General features: G+C 44.0%; 1 long non-coding RNA gene across 1 annotated transcript in view; it reads right to left on the minus strand.

The window, feature by feature from the left end:
• Positions 1 to 1830: 1830 nt before the first annotated feature.
• LOC138783112 (uncharacterized) overlaps positions 1831 to 21311 on the minus strand; it is a 36406-nt gene continuing 16925 nt past the window's right edge. Inside the window, exon 3 of the long non-coding RNA XR_011361634.1 lies at positions 1831 to 1891. This is a non-coding gene — a long non-coding RNA (uncharacterized lncRNA). The remainder of the gene's footprint in view (positions 1892 to 21311) is intronic.

Below are 21311 nucleotides of genomic sequence, written 5' to 3' on the forward strand. Positions count from 1 at the left end.
AAAAATCAACAGGACATTATCACCGGGGGTATTCAAAACAGGGCTTATTGTAAGGGAAAAAGCGAAAGACGGAGAAAGCGAGAGAGAAACAGAAGGAAGTCCTATTCTACAGCCCGAAGGGTGGCAAATGTATTTTCTGAATAACTCTAAAGTTACGGAAAATGCAAAAATGTTTCAGGTTCGGAAGCATGTTTTTTCAGTGGAATAAGATACGGGGAGATAGAAAAATACAAGTTCTAATTAAACATTAATAACAATAATCTTTATTCCTCAGTGCTTAACAACCGGGAATGTAAGAGGTAAGTAAAATAAGAGTAAGAGTAGGAGTATGTAAAATGGAACAGTCACCAGCCAGTATCTTAAGGCCCTATTACACAAAGCGGTTATCGGCCGTATTTGGCTGATTATGGGCCATTTCCGCCGATAATCGATTTGTGTAATAAAAGGCAATGATCAGCCGTCATGAATCTTTTTAGCTGATCATTGTCTTTCACTTTCCTTCAACATGTCGAAAGATATACAATGTGGAGTGCAATGTTCTGCTGCCATCTCCCCGTGCAATAGGAGCGTAACGCCATCTCCTATGGTCTTCCTGGACGATATAAAGATCATCCGGAGAGACCTTCCTGCAGCTCCTTGCCTCCTCTCTTCATGTAGCTTTTAGAGTTATATAAACAGCATAGCTTGCAGGAACCCAAACGTCTGGTGTCGGTTTCAACTGCAAACAGAAGTTTCAATATTGTTACTGTGACATATACTCTTTAATGTGTTCATAACAAGAAGTGGTGGTAATCCAGTGGCAGACTCATCTAGTGACAGTAGAGAAAGAAGAAACACATTTCCACTGATGCCCAATCCACAATCTACCCACTCCACGACATCCAGTATTTTGCACAGTGCCCTTTGATGGGTGATTCTCAATTAAACCACACAGTCCGTGTTAACACGCTCCAATAAGATAGAAATAAGACTGCGGCACTCACTCTTTGGCCTTTCAAGCCCAATCATGCCCTGAGTCATGAGCATGTTGCACTTTTATTTCTTTCTTTTATTGGAGCTCCTCTGGTGGCAGCTCATCCTCCGTGGAACAAATGGATTGTGTAGTTGAAATCCAACATTTTATCCGTTTCTGCTCCAATATTATCCATCAGGAGGTCTCCATATACATTTGTTGGTCGGTAACGCTAAAATTGTCAGGTTTGACTGATGCATGTCCAATGTGTATTGCAAGCTGTAGTGTGAAGAATACACACTGAAGAGAAATAATGTATATGGAAAAATATAATGCAATCATTATCATATGCAGGATCAGATCTTGCACTGGATCTCTAGATGCTACAGGAGGGGTCTCTGAATTAACGTCAATCTAACATCTAGTCAGTCATCTTAGTCAGTGTTGAACAATGTGCAATAGAAAGAAGAGATGAGATGGCACTCACCAGCGTTAAGTAGATTTTGCTTAACTTTATTCTTCATATTCCATAAAAACTTCCAGTGTGACGCCAACACCCTTCTTATCAACGTGACAGCTGTTTTGTGCGTAACCCACACTTCTCCAGACCAGCCAGTGTTGAGCAAGCATGCTTGGTTGAGCATAGTGCTTGATCAAGCATCAAGCCGCCGGCCTTTCAGTGCTACTCCGCACCCTGCCGCTCCACCCTGGGTGGCAGGTAAAAGCTGGATCCAATCCTGTGAAACTGAGAAAAGTTTTCCAGGATTGGATCCAGCTTTTCCCAGCATCCTGGGAGGAGTGGCAGGGAGCGGAGCAGCACTAAAAGGCCAGCGGCTTGATGAGCAGAGCGCAGATCAAACAAATCACTTTTCTTCTCTCTCATCTCTAGCTGTATCCATGTTTTTCAGGACTCCCTAGGGCGGCATCCAACTTCTGCATCTGCAGGGAATCAAATACAGAGCATTCAGGTTGGGAGAACGTTGCCGAACCCGAACAGTTTTACAGATGCGCTCAACACTAGTCATCAAAAGTAATGTAATAGTTACGTCTCTTTATTTTTCAGAGATAAGAGCAGAATTTTATCTCTTGGAAGTAAACAGTAAAGGTAGTGATCAATGGAGGTCTTAAAAACCATTTAGAACTCATGCAGAAAGTATTCAATACTGTTAGAGCTTTCCATTAGATAAAGAATAACCTTTATTTCCCGAAACCATAATCCTACTTTAATTGTGGTGCAGGCAGGGCCGGCGTTAGGGGGGGGGCAAACAGGGCACTTGCCTTGGGCCCCCATCCCCCGGGGGCCCCCTACGGCAGTTACATAATGTGTCAGGGGCAGGAGCCCACTGGGAGTGTCCTGCAGCGTCTGTGAATGATCCCTGGCTACAGATATCAGGGGTCACACGGAGGCTACAGGACGCTCTGCTCCGGTGTGCTGCTACCCCCTCCCCCTCCTTCCAGCTTCACTACACCATGTGACCTCCCCTGTGTCACATGGTGTGATATTACAGCAGTCGGGACATGGAGGAGAGGGCTGCAGGCTGCAGTGTGAGGATCCCAGCCTGCTGCTGCTGCATGGACATGTGTGGATGCACCACTACTCCCAGCATGCTGCTAGTGGTAGTAAGTATACTGTGTATGTAGTGTGTAATGTGTATGGATGTAGGTGTATGAGGGATGAATGTAGTGTGTGTTACATGTCATGTGTGTAGTGTATGGGCTGGATGGGTTGGATCTGTATAATGTGTTTTCATGGTTGTGTGTGTGATGGTGTGTGTGTGTGTGTATGTATATATATATATGTGTGTGTGTGTGTGTGTGTGTGTATATATATATATATATATATATATATGTGTGTGTGTGTGTGTGTGTGTGTCTGTGTGTGTATGTATCAGCACTGCTGACTCCCCTGCCCAGCAGAAGTGTAGCAGTGAATGTACTGTATATAGGAGCTGCAGCCATTCTCCGGCCTCATCAGTCCTATGTAATTGCTGCCGGTGACCACTGAGGCCGCTGATTGACTGCAGCTCCTATGTATAGTGTAACTGAGGCCGGTGATTGGCTGTAGCTCCTATGTATAGTGTATGATGATGTCACTAAGGTAATACTGTGTATTTTACTGAGAAAAAAATAAGGTGGTATTCAGTCCTTAGGTGGTGGTCACTGTATGGGGGTAATATTAGTCTGTATATAGTGTCATTAATGCCATAAAGTTACCACCACATAATACTATATACACTATACAGACCAATATTACTGTCATAGACTGACCACCACATAATATTGGTCAGTATATAGTACATATATAGAGTCATTATGTGGTGGTCACTCTATAGCAGTAATATTGGTCTGTATATAGTGTATATAGAGTCATTATGTGGCGGTCAGTCTATGGCAGTAATATTGGTCTGTTTATAGAGTGTATAGTGCCATTATGTGGCGGTTATGGTGTGGTGCTATTATTGATCTGTATATAGTGTCATTATGCGGTGGTCAGTCTATGGTGCTAATATTGGTCTGTATATAGTGTGTATATAGTCATTATGTGGCGGTCACTGTATGGGGGTAATATTAGTCTGTATATAGAGTCATTATGTGGCGGTCACTGTATGGGGGTAATATTAGTCTGTATATAGAGTCATTAATGCCATAGAGTGACCACCACATAATGACTCTATATACACACTATACAGACCAATATTACCGCCATAGAGTGACCACCACATAATGACTCTATATACACACTGTACAGACCAATATTACTGCCATAGAGTGACCACCACATAATATTGGTCTGTATATAGTGTATATAGAGTCATTATGTGGCGGTCACTCTATGGCGGTAATATTGGTCTGTATATAGAGTGTATAGTGTCATTATGTGGCGGTTATGGTGTGGTGCTAATATTGGTCTGTATATAGTGTATATAGTGTCATTATGCGGTGGTCTCTCTATGGCGGTAATCTTGGCCTATACATAGTGTGTTTTCTTCAGTAACAGTATGGAGGTAATATTTGGTCCTGATATAGTTTTTTAAAAACATTTTTAAAACAAAGCATATGAATAGTTTTTGTGTTTACAACACTAGCTGCAGTCCTGGCATGTATCGGCAGTCCCGGCATGTACAGTAGCAGCAGTCCTGGCATGTACAATAGCGGCAGTCCTGGCATGTACAATAGCAGCAGTCCCGCCATGTAGAGTAGCGGCAGTCCCAGCATGTATCGGCAGTCCTGGCATGTATAGTAGCTGCAGTCCTGGCATGTAGCGGCAGTCCTGGCATGTACAATAGCAGCAGTCCCGCCATGTACAGTAGCGGCAGTCCCGGCATGTATCGGCAGTCCTGGCATGTACAGTAGCGGCAGTCCTGGCATGTATAGTAGCTGCAGTCCCGGCATGTAGCGGCAGTCCTGGCATGTACAATAGCAGCAGTCCCGCCATGTACAGTAGCGGCAGTCCCGGCATGTAGCGGCAGTCTTGGCATGTACAGTAGCGGCAGTCCTGGCATGTAGCGGCAGTCCTGGCATGTAGTGGCAGTCCCGGCATGTAGCGGCAGTCCTGGCATGTACAGTAGCTGCAATCCCGGCATGTACAGTAGCTGCAGTCCCGGCATGTAGCGGCAGTCCCGGCATGTAGCGTCAGTCCTGGCATGTAACCTTCTGAACTGACTCAATGTGAGTAAGGGCCATAATACACGGAGCGACAATTCTCCAAATCGGGACGATATCGCTCTGTGTAATAAAGACTACAGTCATCAACTGATCATTGTCTTTTGGCAGGTGTAAAAATCATTGGCTGCTGATTGTGCGTATGACATAATAAAGCTGTTACTTACCTTATCACGTCCCCCGGTGTCCTCAGGCTTTGTCTGTTTGTTACGGCCAGTGACTGGCTGAATGGCCGATCACTTCAGAGAGGGGACCAGAAGTGAATGCTGCAGCTGCGGTGACTGGGAGATCCCAGAGACACGGCCTGAGGACACGGGGGAACGTGATCAGGTAGTATATATCTTTATTGTTCACAATATACAGCAAGGGCTGCACAGACATCACTAATGATATATATATATATATATATATATACAGCCTTTGCTGCACAATAATTGAGCCATGTAGTAGGCTCTGTAAGCGAGCTCCATTCTACTAGATTGGCGCTCACTTCTCCGGAATATCAGGCCGTGTAACACGGCCCTTAAAGTGGCCGTACACTTCCAATAACTGCTGGCTGAACAGTCCTTCAGAAGACAATTATCTCTCCCATCTGGCCCCATTCTCCCCATACACAGGAATGTTCTGCACAGATGAGTGTTCCTGTGTAGGCCCTATTCCACCAACAGATCTGACGACAGATTATCTGCCAAAGATTTGAAGCCAAACCCAGGAACAGACTATAAACAGGGAACAGGTCATAAAGGAAAGACTGAGATTTCTCCTCTTTTCAAATCCTTTCCTGGGTTTGGCTTCAAATCTTTGGCAGATAATCTGTCGTCAGATCTGTTGGATCTGGTGGAATAGGGCCTTAAGAGGGATAAGCTATAGCCAGACAGATCTGATGGCGGCTTATCTCTCTGAGAACAAAGAGGTTGGATGTTGATTTTCCATCACGCCCAACCCCTTATGTCCACTGATGTCATCTGTCAGACTGTCCACAGAGCCCTATACACCTTACACTGATGGCCGAACCCACCACGAGCAGCAGGTACCACCAACAAAAGTGTAAAATGTATGGGGACCTTAAATTGTTGCTACAATATTTCAGCATATGGGGCCCCACCTTCAACTTTGCCCAGGGCCACATTTAGTCTAAAACCGGCCCTGGGTGCAGGTAATACCAATCCCTAATCCATTAGCTAGTTTACCTTCCCCCTCTAAGGGACTTGTGCACTAAATTCTCAAACAAGCCGATGTAAATGGCCTAAGCTAACCCTGCCCGTCAGCCCATTACCATATCTTGGTGTTTCATACGGGCAACAGAGAGAAACAACAGTCGAACGGATAACCAGGCTCTTCAAGGGTTAAGCAAAAAAATGCCCACAAAAACATTTGTTGTTTTTTTTCCACATGACAATTAGCGTAAACCTGCTGGAGCTTGTATGATTTGTTTCTTTCCCAAATGCTTGTTGATAAATTGCTCATAGCAATTAACACACCCAATGTTAATTACACGCTTGCCATCAATTTATTTACAGTTCAATTAATTGGTGAAGTTATTAGGGTAGTATTTAGGAGTAATTTGGGGTCCCACATCTCTCGCTATTTCCATTGCTAATAACATTGATTTTACTATAACACTTTAGACATTGCACGCTGTATACAAACACAGTGTCTTAATAGACACAAAGGCGCCACCTTAGGATGGCAGGTCCACCGGAACAGATTGGATAACTGCTGTTTACTTAGAGACGTACAATCCCACCCACCGAGATTATGTAGAATAATAATTAAATGCACACATTAAAAGCAGGCATAAATGTATCTCGGCGTATGCATCTCTGCACCGTAAATATGGGGAAACACACCTGTGTTCCATTGAACTGCTAATTGTAATAAATCTTTTATAGCACAACTCGCCTGGCTAGTGAAGATTAATGATACTGTACGGCCATTATGCTAGCACTGTACGTATCTGGGCTGAAGATACTGCAGTATATGGATTAACATGGAGCGGGGTGCTGTGTTACAGCTCAATCGTGAAGGTACAAACATTTTTCTATTGACATTGTAGGGGGTATACGTGACGGGATCACAGATATATCCATTTATAGACTTAGATAGCATCAGTTGGTACAGTAACTTGAAGGGTATGGTCACACAGGATAATAAATTGACAAGTAAAATTGAAAAAAATACTCGTCAAAGCAGATTTTCAATGTGATAAAAGATGACTCCACGCGGGATCCTTATCAAGATCTCATGTTAGTTCTTGAACTGGAGTTAAAGTCAAAATTAGAAATGTATGCTTAAAATAAATTTAAAAAAGTAAATTAATTAAGTATGCAGATATTAAAGATTTTATACTGTAATCAATAGGGCTCAGATTCTATACAGATTTCACTAAGATATTAAATAATAATAATATTTATCTGTATAGCGCCAACAGATTCCGCAGCACTTTTTTTTATGCATACAGTACAGAGGTTACATAATACACAGTTAAATAATTAGAATAAATTAAAATAAAAATACAAAGTGTATACGAGACCTGCTCGTTGGAACTTACAGACTACAACTGGGGTCAGCACCAGGCACAAGTGCTTTATTTGTCTATGGTTTGGCCATTGTACATAGTCCGAAAGAACAGGATGAGCCAGTCACACGCCAATGTCTGAAAACAGGTAAAACGTTTAAAGTGCAGAGATGTAGAGTGAGGGGACAACAGAAGGGGAAAAAGTTTAGAGAATGTTATAAGCAAGCCTGAAGAGATGAGTCTTCGGGGCATGCTTGAAACTGTGAGTGTTGGGTATGAGGTCTTTGGGTAGGGAGTTCCAGAGAACTGGGGCAGCACGAGAGAAGTCTTGGAAGCGGGAGTGTGAGGTTCTGATTAACTAAGATGTTTGGGTTAGATCATTAGAACGTAGAGCACGGGAAGGATGGTAGGTGGAGATGAGGTAGGAGATTATGGAGGGGCAGAGTTGTGGAGGGCTTTATGGGTAAGAGTGAGGAGTTTGAAGTAAATTCTGGACTTATTGGGTAACCAGGGCAGTGACTGGCTCAAGGAGACTTACGGTGTCACTGTCGTTAAATTTTTTTTTCTTTCGCAGAAATCAATAGTCCAGGCGATTTTAAGAAACTTTGTAATTGTGTTTATTAGGCAAATCTGCCATTATCTGCATTCAAAAAGACTTTTCCCAGGCCACCCCCACCACCACCCCCACCCCTCCTCTTTCTAATCCACTGCTCAGAATCAGGAAATCTCGACTGTTTTACATTAGTCGGATCCTGTCTGTGCTATGGAGAAGGGAGGGGGGAGGAGGGAGATTAGTCAGCAGCAGAGAGCAGAGAACAAAGGATTACACCACAGGGGACCACTGAAAGCCCCTATTCAGAGGTCAGAGAGGTCAGTGCTGATGTCAAAGGAGAGAGCCTGGTGATGTAGATGTAAATTAACTCTTTGTTGTCCTGTTATGGTGCCTCATCTCTTCCCTCTCCATAAAGAACAATGAAGACGGGGGGGGCTTCAAACTGCTTTTTCAAGATAAAAATGCATTTTTCAGCTAATAAACCCAACTATAAAGTTTCTTAAAATCACCTGTACTATTGATTTCTGCAAAAACAATTTTAATGACAGTGACACTTTAAAGGGGTAGTGCGGTGCTATATATTTATTCACTAAATAACACACATTACAAAGTTATACAACTTTGTAATGTGTGTTATTTAAGTAAATGGCCCCCTTCCCTGTGTTCCCCCCACCCCCGGAAGTGTGATGCATTATACTCACCGAATTACTGTCGACCACGGCCGCCATCTTGGGACAATGACGTAATCTTCGGGAAGCCGGCCGGACCTCTCCAGCCTTCCCTCATGCCGGCCGACCTCTGGCGGGTCATCAGCTGCTCAGCCACGATTGGCTGAGCATAGTTATACTCAGCCAATTGCGGCTGAGCAGCTGATGACGCGCTGGAGATGGGCCGGCATGAGGAACGGCTGGAGCGGTCCGGCCGGCCTCCTGAAGATTACGTCATTTTGCCAAGATGGCGGCAAGGGTTGACAGTAATTCGGTGAGTATAATGCACCACACTTCCGGGGGTGGGGGGAAAACGGGGAAGGGGGCCATTCACTTAAATAACACACATTACAAAGTTGTATAACTTTGTAATGTGTGTTATTTAGTGAATAAATGTCGAGCACCGCACTACCCCTTTAAGTGTAATGGCTGGAGAGGAAGATGAGCCTGGTTGCTGCATTCAGGATAGACTGGAGAGGAGAGAGCTTAGAGAAAGGAAGACCGATTAGTAGGGAGTTACAATAGATCAGGGCGACTGTCAGAGTCTGAGCAGTGTCAATGATGAGAAATGGTTGCATCTTGGAGATGTAGATGACAGGAGTGTGTAAAAGTTTGGATATATCAGCCAATAATCATTTTCATTGGCTGTTCGTTGTCTTTATTACACGGAGCAATAGTTTGCTAATTCGGCAGATTATTTCTCCGTGTAATAGGGCCCTTAGACCCTTAGATACCATATATGCTCAAAATATATGAACAACACAGAGGATCAGTGTATGTAATCATATAAATCACATCAGTTTACATCTGGAAACCATGCTTCAAACAAGCGATCTGGGCCGTTTCCATATCACATTATATTGGCAAGTGAAACAAGTTTTTACTTCCTACATCTTGAGGCACAAACATGGGATTACCTCTTTAATCTGGATTACAAGATTATAAGGAATCTCCTACTGTGACAGACCTCTTTAAATTAGACATCTAGCTGATCCTATTATCACACAGTATTGATCCAGAGAAAGGCAGAGACATCCCTCGCTGTCCTCATGTGGAAGGGAAAACATTCTTGTAGCAGGTTCCGGTCATAACTGGAGCTCACAGAACCCGATAGCACCATGACATAGTACACTGCTTTATTATAGCTATCTGAACTATATGTAGGGAACAATACATTTAGTATATCTAACCCTTAGTAAGTCTAAAAATGATATGAACAGCAGCATAGTTTAGCCATGGGAAAGAGGATGAGGGGGATTCCAGAGACACTATGGAACTTGAGTTGGAGATTCCTGGGCTGAAGACTTTAGTTAAAGGGGATCTCCGGCGAAATAGTTTTTTCTTTTTAAATCAACTGGCACTAAAAAGTTATAGATATTTAAATTACTTCTATTTAAAAATATCAAGTCTTACAGTTCTTATCAGCTGCGGTATGTCCTGCATTTATTTATTTTTTTTTTATCATGATTATATTTTAAAAAATAAAAATTTGAAAACTAATTTGGACCTGATTGAGAATTACTTGCACTTTAAGGCTATGTTCACACTACGTATATGTCCGGCCGTAGTTCGTACGCGGCCGGACATGTGCGGCTGAAGCTACGGCCGTGGTAAAAATAGACATGCGGCCGGATTGCGAATATGCGGGTGAACCGCGAACATACGCCCGTAGTACAGTTATGCTTCCTAGCTTGTTTTGAAGCGGTCTGAAACAGGTCATTTACTTGGAAATCTTCGCCCAGGCCAAAAAACCACACAGAACATTTTTAATCTAAAAATCAAGTTCAATTTGGCTGAAATAAGTACTCCGTACGGGACCGCATTGAAATTGAAAAGCCGTGAGTTGAAACAGTTCCGGCCGCAAACAATGGTCTTGTTCATTTTTCATGGCGCCGTATACGATCTGGCTGTAAGCTCATACGTAGTGTGCATTGTGCGGCCAGAAATCATATACTTCCAAGCGTACGCATCAACCTCAAAACTACGGGCGTATATTTGCGGTTCGCACTACGGACGGAAATAAACGTAGTGTGAACATAGCCTTAAAAGAGATACAATAATAAGGAAAAAAAAACACATATATATATATATATATATATATATATATATATATATATTTGATTTCTATCAGGGGAATTGAACCAAAGAAAACAAACTGGTGTTGGTCTATAGATTTACCCCCGAAACCACAGCTCTAACACTGGTTGCTAGATTCAACTATTTCTGATTGCAGATCCGTCCTCTGTTGGCAGATACTGACTGACAGCTGAGTGAGCAAGAGGCCGGGCAGCATTGATTATTCATGAAGGAAAGGGAAGAGGAAGGATTGGTGAGGTGTGCTAGAGTGCGGCACAAACACTGAGCCACAACTCCTCTTTGATTTTTTTATTACAGTAGGAGACCCAAGATTGTGCATAATCCACACCACGGACATATTACCAAAAGTCACCATGCTCACTAGGGGACCGCCAACTACAGCACACTGTAAGCACCTTAGGTAGGGCCCAGGAGCTAACAGATTCCCTTTAACCAACAATAACAGGTTATCAAACAAAGCAGCACATGGGAAATAAGTCTATATCCCTCATATGATATATTTTAAAACATACTTGTAAATTTGGATAATGTTTCAATTACCATAATGCATCACTATAGACCTAGTTATGTTTCTTTCACTACCCCTTTAAGAAGAGAATACTCCTTAATTTGCAGCATAAGGGTATGTTCCCACAACTTATTTTTTCCTATTTATACGGCCGTTGTTGCAATTTGCAACAATGGCCTTATAAATACGAAAAATACGTTGGCCGGGTGTCTATGGGATCCTGGCCAGAGCGTATACACTTAGTACATACTCCGGCCGTGACCCCTAGTGGCGCCGCAAACAACTAACATGTCAGTTTTCTGCGGCCGCTATTCTTTGAAGGAAACCATGTCAGTGCACACTATGGAGCAGTGCACACTACAGGTCACTTGCTTTATAGTGTGCTATGGGGAGTTCTGATCAGAACTCTGCGGCAGGAAAGATCATTCGGCCAGTACTGCAGTACCGGCCGGGATGATCTTTGCAAAGACTGGCCGGTCTCTTACGCCATGTGAACATGGCCTAATATTGTGTGGACAGCTTGGTGCACATTTTGCCAATTCTTCTCCTTATTATTATTGCTATAGCAATATATATATATTCTAGAGCCACAAACAATTACATACCTTGTAAATATCTATTTTTTTTTTTGCATCTTTGATCTGTGTGTAGGAACTCTCCCTAACTTTTCAAATCATGGCAGATCTAGGCTGGGGCTTGCATAAGGGGACAGGACTGTGGAGGTAATCTCTTCATATCTGTAACCACTCTCTCCCTGGACAGAGTGCTGCATTTATGTGCCCACATATATGCTACTTATTCCTTCATGCTCCCTGCAGTCTCTGTCAGCCCTTGTGCTTCCCATCCTCTCCATTCCTGCTATAATGTGCCTGCACTTACACTCAGCTATACACACTGCTGTGGATGTGGAACCAGTTGTCTGCATTTCAATGATTTCTTATGGGAAAATTTGCTTTGGTTTAAGAGTGGATTTGGATTACAAGCACGGTCCCGGAATGAATTATGATCGTAATCCTAGTCACCACTGTATATATATATATATATATATATATATATATATATATATATATATATATAGCATTGAGAAAGGTCTCGTGATGAGACAGAAACGTTGCATGTGAATTTTGCTTATTTAAAATAAACACTTTATTTCACTTTTTTCACCGAAGGACGTGCTGCAGAACCCCTTCGTTTATATATAGTGGAGAGACGTGGATTCTGTCTCTGACTGCGGGAACCCCACAACATTTATTATACTGAGTGCACTCCATTGCGGTAATATATATATATATATATATATATATATATATATATATATATGCCCTGTACTTGTACTTGTATGGGAAAAAAACTCCCACTCTTTTATGAAAACTCGACAAATGTGCAGCGTTCAAGTAACATAAGGCTTCTACAAAGAGCTAAGTGACATCATGGCCCAATCGCAGGCTGTGGATAGGTTAGGCAGCTTTAAATGTAGTTTGTCTGTCCAAAGGGGGCTAATGACTCACAACAGCTGTTGAGCTTCTCTACAAACAAGGGGGCATCATCGTTTTTACAATTGACTCGTGTATGTGAAATATGTTTACATCTCTGAGGGGTTTGCTGGAAAAGATTCAAGACCTTAGATTTTCCCAGAAAGCTAAATCATTGTATACTACATTATGTGCATCATCTGTTCACGAGTAATGTACCCAGAATGCCGCTACATCATTTATAATCCGCAACAGGACACAGGGAGAGGTGTATTACTAACTATTACTGCGAGATGGATCAGTTACACCTAAGAAATAATGCATTAGGTGGCACACATCTACTTCTGGTGCTGCTGCTTGTCCTCTGTGAGATCCATACAAACACATTCCTCTACAAAATTAAAGGGGTACTCCGGAGAAATAAAATTGTTTTTAAATCAACTGGTGTCAAAAAGTTATACAGATTTGTGAATTACGTCTGTGTAAAAATCTCAAGTCTTCCAGGACTTGTCAGCTGCTGTACGTCCTGCAGGAAGTGGTGTACTATTTGCAGTCTGATACGGCGCTCCTTGCTGCCACCACTGTCAGTTACAGGAGATCTCCCTAGAAAAACTCTACTGCTGTGGACAGTTGCTGACATGGACAGAGGTGGCAGCAGAGAGCACTGTGCCAGACTGGAAAGAATACGCCACTTCCTGCAAAAATAGAGAAAAAGAAGTGGCTGCACCTCACACCTGTGGCTGACACTAATGCATCTTGGCTACATTTAAAAACCAATGTCAGAATGTTGGTATATAATTTGATCAAACCATATTGCCTCATGTACCGCGTGCAGGTCTTCTGGCCCACAAGATTCCCTACACTCAAACAACACTGTGCTGGTCAGCGACCAGCAAACCCCACCAAGCAATCGCCAACAGGAGAAGGGAGGCCACAGAATTGCCCTGCAACCCCACTGTCACAGGACCAAACCCCATGAGCCCCCCACACACCCCGCAGGCCCTGCCGGCGGAGAAGGAGGCTGCCTAGCAACACAAGTGTGAACTCACCAATGCACCAGCAGGTAAAATGGGAGGAAAAGGAGGTACTTACCATATGTGCATGTGATACATGAGGCAATATGGTTTGATCAAATTATATACTAACTTCTGACGTTGGTTTTTAATATAGCTGAACAAGTTTTAGTATCAACCATGGGTGCGATGTGCAGCCATTTCTGTCCTCAAGGCTTGTGCATTTTTGTTATTCTGTCCCCTTTATTTGTGGTTTTAAATCTTCTCCCAGTAAGACCCATATGTGGCCAGTTAGCAGGAAGTGATGTGCATGGTAAGTACCTCCTCTTTCCCAGTGTAGCTGGGAGCACATGGAGTGGGCTTTTAGATCTGTTCACACTAGGTGTTGGCTGCCGGCCATGGGGGCCTGGTTCTGTGACAGTGGGTGTGATGTGCAGCCCTTTCTGTGTTCTCCAGGCTTGTGATAAATACCGTAAGACTTGAGATTTTTAAATAAAAGTAATTTACAAGTTTGTATAACTTTCTAAAACCCGATGATTTGAAAACAATTTTTTCTATTCAGAGTAGCCGTTTATTTTCTTTTTATTAAGAATTTGACTTGACTTAATTTGACTGCTAATAAATTACAAGAATTTTTTTTAATTGTAGCTGTCACACAACTTCCCATAAATTAACAGTGAATATAAGAAATTCTATAATATATCTTAACAGAGAAAAATGCTTAGTTTCCGATTACAAGGCTGCTTTCCTCCCCCCTCCCGGCAGAATGAAGACAGGGTTTCAGTTCACTGAGATCAAGTCACACTGCCTCTAGGTACCTATAAAGAAGAGAGGGTGGATGAGTGAGGAGAAGAGGGAGCATAGGGAGAAACAAAGACTGAGACTCTATAGGCTTCTGTCGACGTTATATAATGGCCAGAAATAGTGCTGCTCCTCATTTACATACACAGGACACATATCCTGAAAAGTCACCTGAAATAACAGGTATGATTTAAATTAAAACTTTGCATGTTGAATCAAACCCATGAAACAGCATGTGTCTGAAACCATGCCACCCTGCATTCTCCAATGGCTGGAAAGTATTGCCGAAAGTCCAGGCAACATAGCGCAGCCATTGCAGAACACAAAGGCATTATGTCAAAGGAAAAAAAAGGTATACGCTGCTGCCAGACCACTGTTATGCCAGCATGCCTGATCCATACGTCCAGTGTTTAGAAATCTGCCATGTGGGCTAGCTACTAGGCCTCCATATAAAATAGCTTAAAGGGATTATTCAAGAGGAGCAAAGGTGTAACCTTTCTTTTCTCCCTGGTGCTTTCCTTCCACCGGTAATTTCAGAAGTATAACTTCCAAGATGAAAAAGTGGACTCTGTACTGTGATCATCACAAAAGCGCACTGATATGCATTGACCAGGGGCGTAGCTAAAGGCTGATGGGCCCTGGTGCAAAATGTTAGCTTGGGGCCCCCCCATCTCACCCGATCAGGCAAAGTCCTATCTAACGTTATATCCAATTACTCTAATGTGCCACCATGTTCTAATGCCCTGTCACTGCCTCCACCTCATGTACTGCACTACTGCCCCCTATAATTAATGGACTGTACTGTGTCATTTTCTAATCATTGTATTCCAATCTTTGACTCTCCAGCTGAAAAACTACAACTCTCATCATAAACTGCCAGTTGGAAACAATGGGGGTTGTAGTGCTGCAACCTAAGGAGCCACATGCTGCCAAACTACAACTCCCATAATAAACTGTCAGCAGGGCACGATGAAGTTTGAACTTCTGAAACCTGGAGAAGTCACCTGATATCTCCTGCAGTCCTATGTAACACCACAGATAACAGTGATATCCCTCTGAGTACATATAATGCAGTAGTCACCTGCAGTCCTATGTAACAGCACAGATAACACAGTGATATCTCTGAGTATAGATCATGTAGTAGATGTCACCTGCAGTCCTATGTAACACCACAGATAACACAGTGATATCCCTCTGAGTACAGTTAATGTAGTAGTCACCTGCAGTCCTATGTAACAGCACAGATAACACAGTGATATCTCTGAGTACAGATAATGTAGATGTCACCTGCAGTCCTATGTAACAGCACAGATAACACAGTGATATCAATCTGAGTACAGATAATGTAGATGTCACCTGCAGTCCTATGTAACACCACAGATAACACAGTGATATCTCTGAGTACAGATAATGTAGTAGCTGTCACCTCGGGGCGCCCCTACTAAATGATGTTCTACAAAATAAGAAAAGTGTCATACAGGGACTCACAGGTGACGTCTTCTTTGATCTGAGGCGTCACTTTCCCTTTTCCTCTCCATCCGGCCCAGACCTCCATGATGATTTCTTCCAGATACGTTTCATCTTTTCAGAACCTGCAAGACAAACAATTTAGGCTCCCCACATTTCTAGCAGCTTCCTTTCCTTTCTCCCTCCTGTAGGCTCCCATAGTAACTGCGCTGTGTGGGATGCCCCCTGTATGTAGGATCCCCTGCTGTGCCCCCTGTATGTAGGATCCCCTGCTGTGCCCCCTGTATGTAGGATCCCCTGCTGTGCCCCCTGTATGTAGGATCCCCTGCTGTGCCCCTGTATGTAGGATTCCCTGCTGTGCCCCCATGAGCTAATAATGCCCCCAGAGATGCCCCCATGAGCTAATAATGCCCCCAGAGGTGCCCCCATGAACTAATGGGGCCCCCATGAACTAATAATTCCCCCAGAGGTGGCCCCCATGAACTAATAATGCCCCCAGAGATGCCCCCATGAGCTAATAATGCCCCCGGAGGTGCCCCCATGAACTTATAATGCCCCAGAGGTGCCCCCATATACTAATAATGCCCCCAGAGGTGCCCCCATGAGCTAATAATGCCCCCAGAGGTGCCCCATATGCTAATAATGCCCCCAAAGGTGCCCCCATATACTAATAATGCCCCCAGAGGTACCCCCATATACTAATAATGCCCCCATGAACTAATAATACCCCCAGAGGTGCCCCCCCATGAACTAATAATGCCCCCAGAGGTGCCCCCATGAACTAATAATGCCCCCAGAGGTGCCCCCATGAACTAACAATGCCCCCAAAGGTGCCCCCATGAACTAATAATGCCCCCAGAGGTGCCCCCATGAACTAATAATGCCCCCAGAGGTGCCCCCATATACTAATAATGCCCCCAGAGGTGCCCCCATATACTAATAATGCCCCCAGAGGTGCCCCCATGAACTAATAATGCCCCCAGAGGTGCCCCCTTACACTAATAATGCCCCCAGAGGTTCCTCCATGAACTAATAATGCCCCCAGAGATGCCCCCATGAGCTAATAATGCCCCCAGAGGTGCCCCCATGAACTTATAATGCCCCCAGAGGTGCCCCCATATACTAATAATGCCCCCAGAGGTGCCCCCATGAGCTAATAATGCCCCCAGAGGTGCCTCCATATGCTAATAATGCCCCCAGAGGTGCCCCCATATACTAATAATGCCCCCAGAGGTGCCCCCATGAGCTAATAATGCCCCCAGAGGTGCCCCCATATGCTAATAATGCCCCCAGAGGTGCCCCCATATACTAATAATGCCCCCAGAGGTGCCCCCATATACTAATAATGCCCCCAGAAGTGCCCCCATGAACTAATAATTCCCCCAGAGGTGCCCCCCATGAACTAATAATGCCCCCAGAGGTGCCCCCATGAACTAATAATGCCCCCAGAGGTGCCCCCATGAACTAATAATGCCCCCAGAGGTGCCCCCATATACTAGTAATGCCCCCAGAGGTGCCCCCATATACTAATAATGCCCCCAGAGGTGCCCCCTTGAACTAATAATGCCCCCAGAGGTGCCCCCATGAACTAATAATGCCCCCAGAGGTGCCCCCATATACTAGTAATGCCCCCAGAGGTGCCCCCTTGAACTAATAATGCCCCCAGAGGTGCCCCCATGAACTAATAATGCCCCCAGAGGTTCCCCCATGAGCTAATAATGCCCCCAGAGGTGCCCCCATATACTAATAATGCCCCCAGAGGTGCCCCCATATACTAATAATGCCCCCAGAGGTGCCCTCATGAACTAATAATGCCCCCAGAGGTGCCCCCATATACTAATAATGCCCCCAGAGGTGCCCCCATACACTAATAATGCCCCCAGAGGTGCCCCCATAACAAATAATGCCCCCAGAGATGCACCCATATACTAATAATTCCCCCAGAGGTGCCCCCCATGAACTAATAATGCCCCCAGAGGTGCCCCTAAAAAAAACAAACCATCCTACTCACCTAATCTGCGCTGTGGCTGCAGGCAGCAGCTCTCCTCCTCTTCTGGCTCCATCTTGCGAGCCGCGGGGACGGGACCTCCGGCTGGAGTGATGACATCACATGATCACGCCTGCCGGAGAGGTCACGGCCCGGCCTCCCATAGGCTGCTGGTATGAAGTGCCGGCAGCCTATGGAAGGGAATACAGGAGGAGGACGCTGACAGCTCCTGCTCCTGTATTCTGATCCTTTAATGTTCCGCCCGCTCACTGTGCGGGCGGAATATCAAAGCAATTTCTGCATCCCGAGAAGCTGCGCGGCCGCAGCTTCTCGGGATGTTTTGAGACAAGTGGCAAGGGGGGCCGTGCGGGCCCCCCTAGCGTAGGGGCCCGGTCGCCATGGCGACCGCTGCGACCCCTATAGCTACGCCATTGGCATTGACCAATAGCCACACTTTATTGCAGATATAGTCAACAGCGCAATCCCCCTATCCACCACTGCCATCCTAATGGTGCCCATTCCCGAGCCTTCCTGCTTTTATTTCGACAGACAGGAAACAAAGGACAGCCAATTTTCAGCAGGATACATAATAAATAGAGAGGACCTTATTGTTACACTATACATATTGCGGGCAATAGAGGAACCATTGGATGTTTATTTATGTTGTATTATGTTTTCTTTTATTTCATCACTGATTGGTCAGTTGTTTGCTGACCCTGTTAAATTTTCTTGTAAAATTAAAAAAAATGTCAATAAACTATTTGTTATAATAAATAGAGAGAGACGATCGCAACCAGAGCATACTCGAGTCCGATCGTTCGGCATTTGAATACCAGGGGCTGAAGAAGTTGAATGCAGGCCTAGGGAGTCCGGGAAAACATGGATAAAATCTATGACCTTTGGCTGTATCTAGGTTTTCAGGCAGCCTTATGTTTGCATCCAACTTCTTCAGCCACTGGTAATCAGATGCCGAATGATTGGACTCAAGTATGCTCCAGTTGCGCTCATCTCTAGTAATATAGAAAAAGTTCAGAGCAAAACTCAGGTGGTGCTCGAAAAAACTGAATAAAATCCCAGTTAAACACTTCAATAGAAAATCTCGGCACTCACCAATATCATAATCTTCAACGCTTATTCGGTATCCATAGCCATACAAGTGTGAACGTACAGCTGTATGTTCACACTTGTATGGTAATGGATACCGAATAAACAATGAAGATTATGATATTGGTGAGTGCCGATATTTTCTATTGAACATCTCTAGTAATAAACAGATGTAATGGAGGACGAATAGTTTGGACGAATTGTGGAAAAGTTGAACAAGAAATATTGGACACCTAAACACTTACCAAGGGGATGTGATATATGAAAAGATTATCTCCGAATGAGGAATCCTCAGCCGCTGGATGCAAGGATCTCCCCAGTCTCCTCCTAGGATTCGGTACATTATAAGACCAGCGGTGAGTGTACGTTTTACAACATAATGGCGAAAACAAGAGTAATAAAAGTCTACTTAGCGCTGTCAAAACGAATCTATTAATAGGAAAGTTTTCGCGGTGTTTTCTCTATCTCATATCTATGGGGAAACAGGTTCTCTATTTAGAGAAAATGGAGCTGTTATTCTTAAGCAGCGAGATGCCTATTGTGTGGGTAATTACAAGGAGGCCTATGTTGACCTGGCAATGAGGTACTGTATCTGAATACCTGAAGTGAAGGAGAAAAACAGAAATGAAAGCAAAGGCACCATCTGTTAGGCAGTAATGATTGTGCTATTTGAAGGCAGAAAGGTTTGTCTGGAGCAGCTGGTTTCCCTCCAAGTGACCTTTTAGCATTTCTGCTTTTGCCGTCTGACAGATGTGTCAACTCAATAATTTCAAAGGCCCCTGAATAAATAACCAATTGTGAGCAAGGATGACCCAAAGCGATGACAAAATGGGTGCACGCAGCACATTATACAACATAATATCTACCGATGGAGCAGGGAACATTACGGAAGGGAAATGCATTTTACTCTTTAGTTTTGACTAAATGGCTTTTTTTTTCTTTCTCCTACGTACGGATCTGTTGTTTTCTCGGAGAAAAGGAAATGTGAAGTGATCAAAATGGTATTGTGATGCATTTGCCCTTGGAAAACTTTTATTAGCTGGTTGCAGGACTCAGGTGGCGCGTTCCGTCTCAAAATGGATTCCTGTTCAGTCAGTCGGCTCACAGCTGCGAAGAAAGACTCAAGGCCAGAGCTAATTGGCTTTGTGAATGATTGCGGCACCGCGGATATGTGACGGCAATCAGACCCGTTCTGATCGAGTTTAAAGTCCTCCAAATAGTTTTCAAATGCGGTGCAGGTGTTAGTTGAGATTTTTAACTCGCACTTGAAGAGATCTCGGTTTAAAGGCAAACACGCATCTTAGAAGGCATTGCTCGGCATCATTATAACCGCCATGTTTACCGTCTCCGAGGTACCAGCCGCGTACACATCAATTAGCGATTAAACAGCCACTCCAGTGAATGGATGACTTTTCTCTATAGTCACAGTTTCCGTTATGTTTGGAATTAGGAATAATAAATATTGACAATAATTATGACATAACAATTACGAATTTATCTTGCTCGAGAGCGCCTTCAAGTCGTAATGATGATTCCCTCCAAGGCGACCATTGTAACCTGATAATATTGGAACCTGAGCCAATTCTGCTAATTGGTTTCAAAGCCTCAAAATGTCACGAGGAAGAAGGAAGCCCGTAAATAAAAGTGAGACGAAGCTAGCAGTTTGGATGTTGGAAATTCTTCAGGGTTTATATTGTACACCTCATGTGTATTACCAGAAAATTATAGTATTCTCAGCTGGCATCTAAAGAGCCCCCGTCCTGGCACAGCTGAACATGTAGACAAAGTACATAAGAGCACAGAACATGTAGCACAGGTGGATAGCAGTACAGTACATGTAGCACAGGTGGATAGCAGTACAGTACATGTAGCACAGGTGGATAGCAGTACAGTACATGTAGCACAGGTGGATAGCAGTACAGTACATGTAGCACAGGTGGATAGCAGTTTAGTACATGTAGCACAGGTGGATAGCAGTACAGTACATGTAGCACAGGTGAATAGCAGTACAGTACATGTAGCACAGGTGGATAGCAGTTTAGTACATGTAGCACAGGTGGATAGCAGTACAGAACATGTAGCACAGCTGGATAGCAGTACAGTACACGTAGCACAGGTGGATAGCAGTACAGTACATGTAGCACAGGTGGAGAGCAGTACAGTACATGTAGCACAGGTGGAGAGCAATACAGTACATGTAGCACAGGTAGAGAACAGTACAATACATGTAGCACAGGTGGATAGCAGTACAGTACATGTAGCACAGGTGGAGAGCAATACAGTACATGTTTGCACAGGTGGAGAGCAGTACAGTACATGTGGCACAGGTGGATAGCAGTACAGTACATGTAGCACAGGTGGATAGCAGTTTAGTACATGTAGCACAGGTGGATAGCAGTACAGTACATCTAGCACAGCTGGATAGCAGTACAGAACATGTAGCACAGGTGGAGAGCAATACAGAACATG

The sequence above is a fragment of the Dendropsophus ebraccatus genome, chromosome 2, assembly GCF_027789765.1.
Source record: "Dendropsophus ebraccatus isolate aDenEbr1 chromosome 2, aDenEbr1.pat, whole genome shotgun sequence".
In the NCBI taxonomy this organism is placed as follows: Eukaryota; Metazoa; Chordata; class Amphibia; order Anura; family Hylidae; genus Dendropsophus; species Dendropsophus ebraccatus.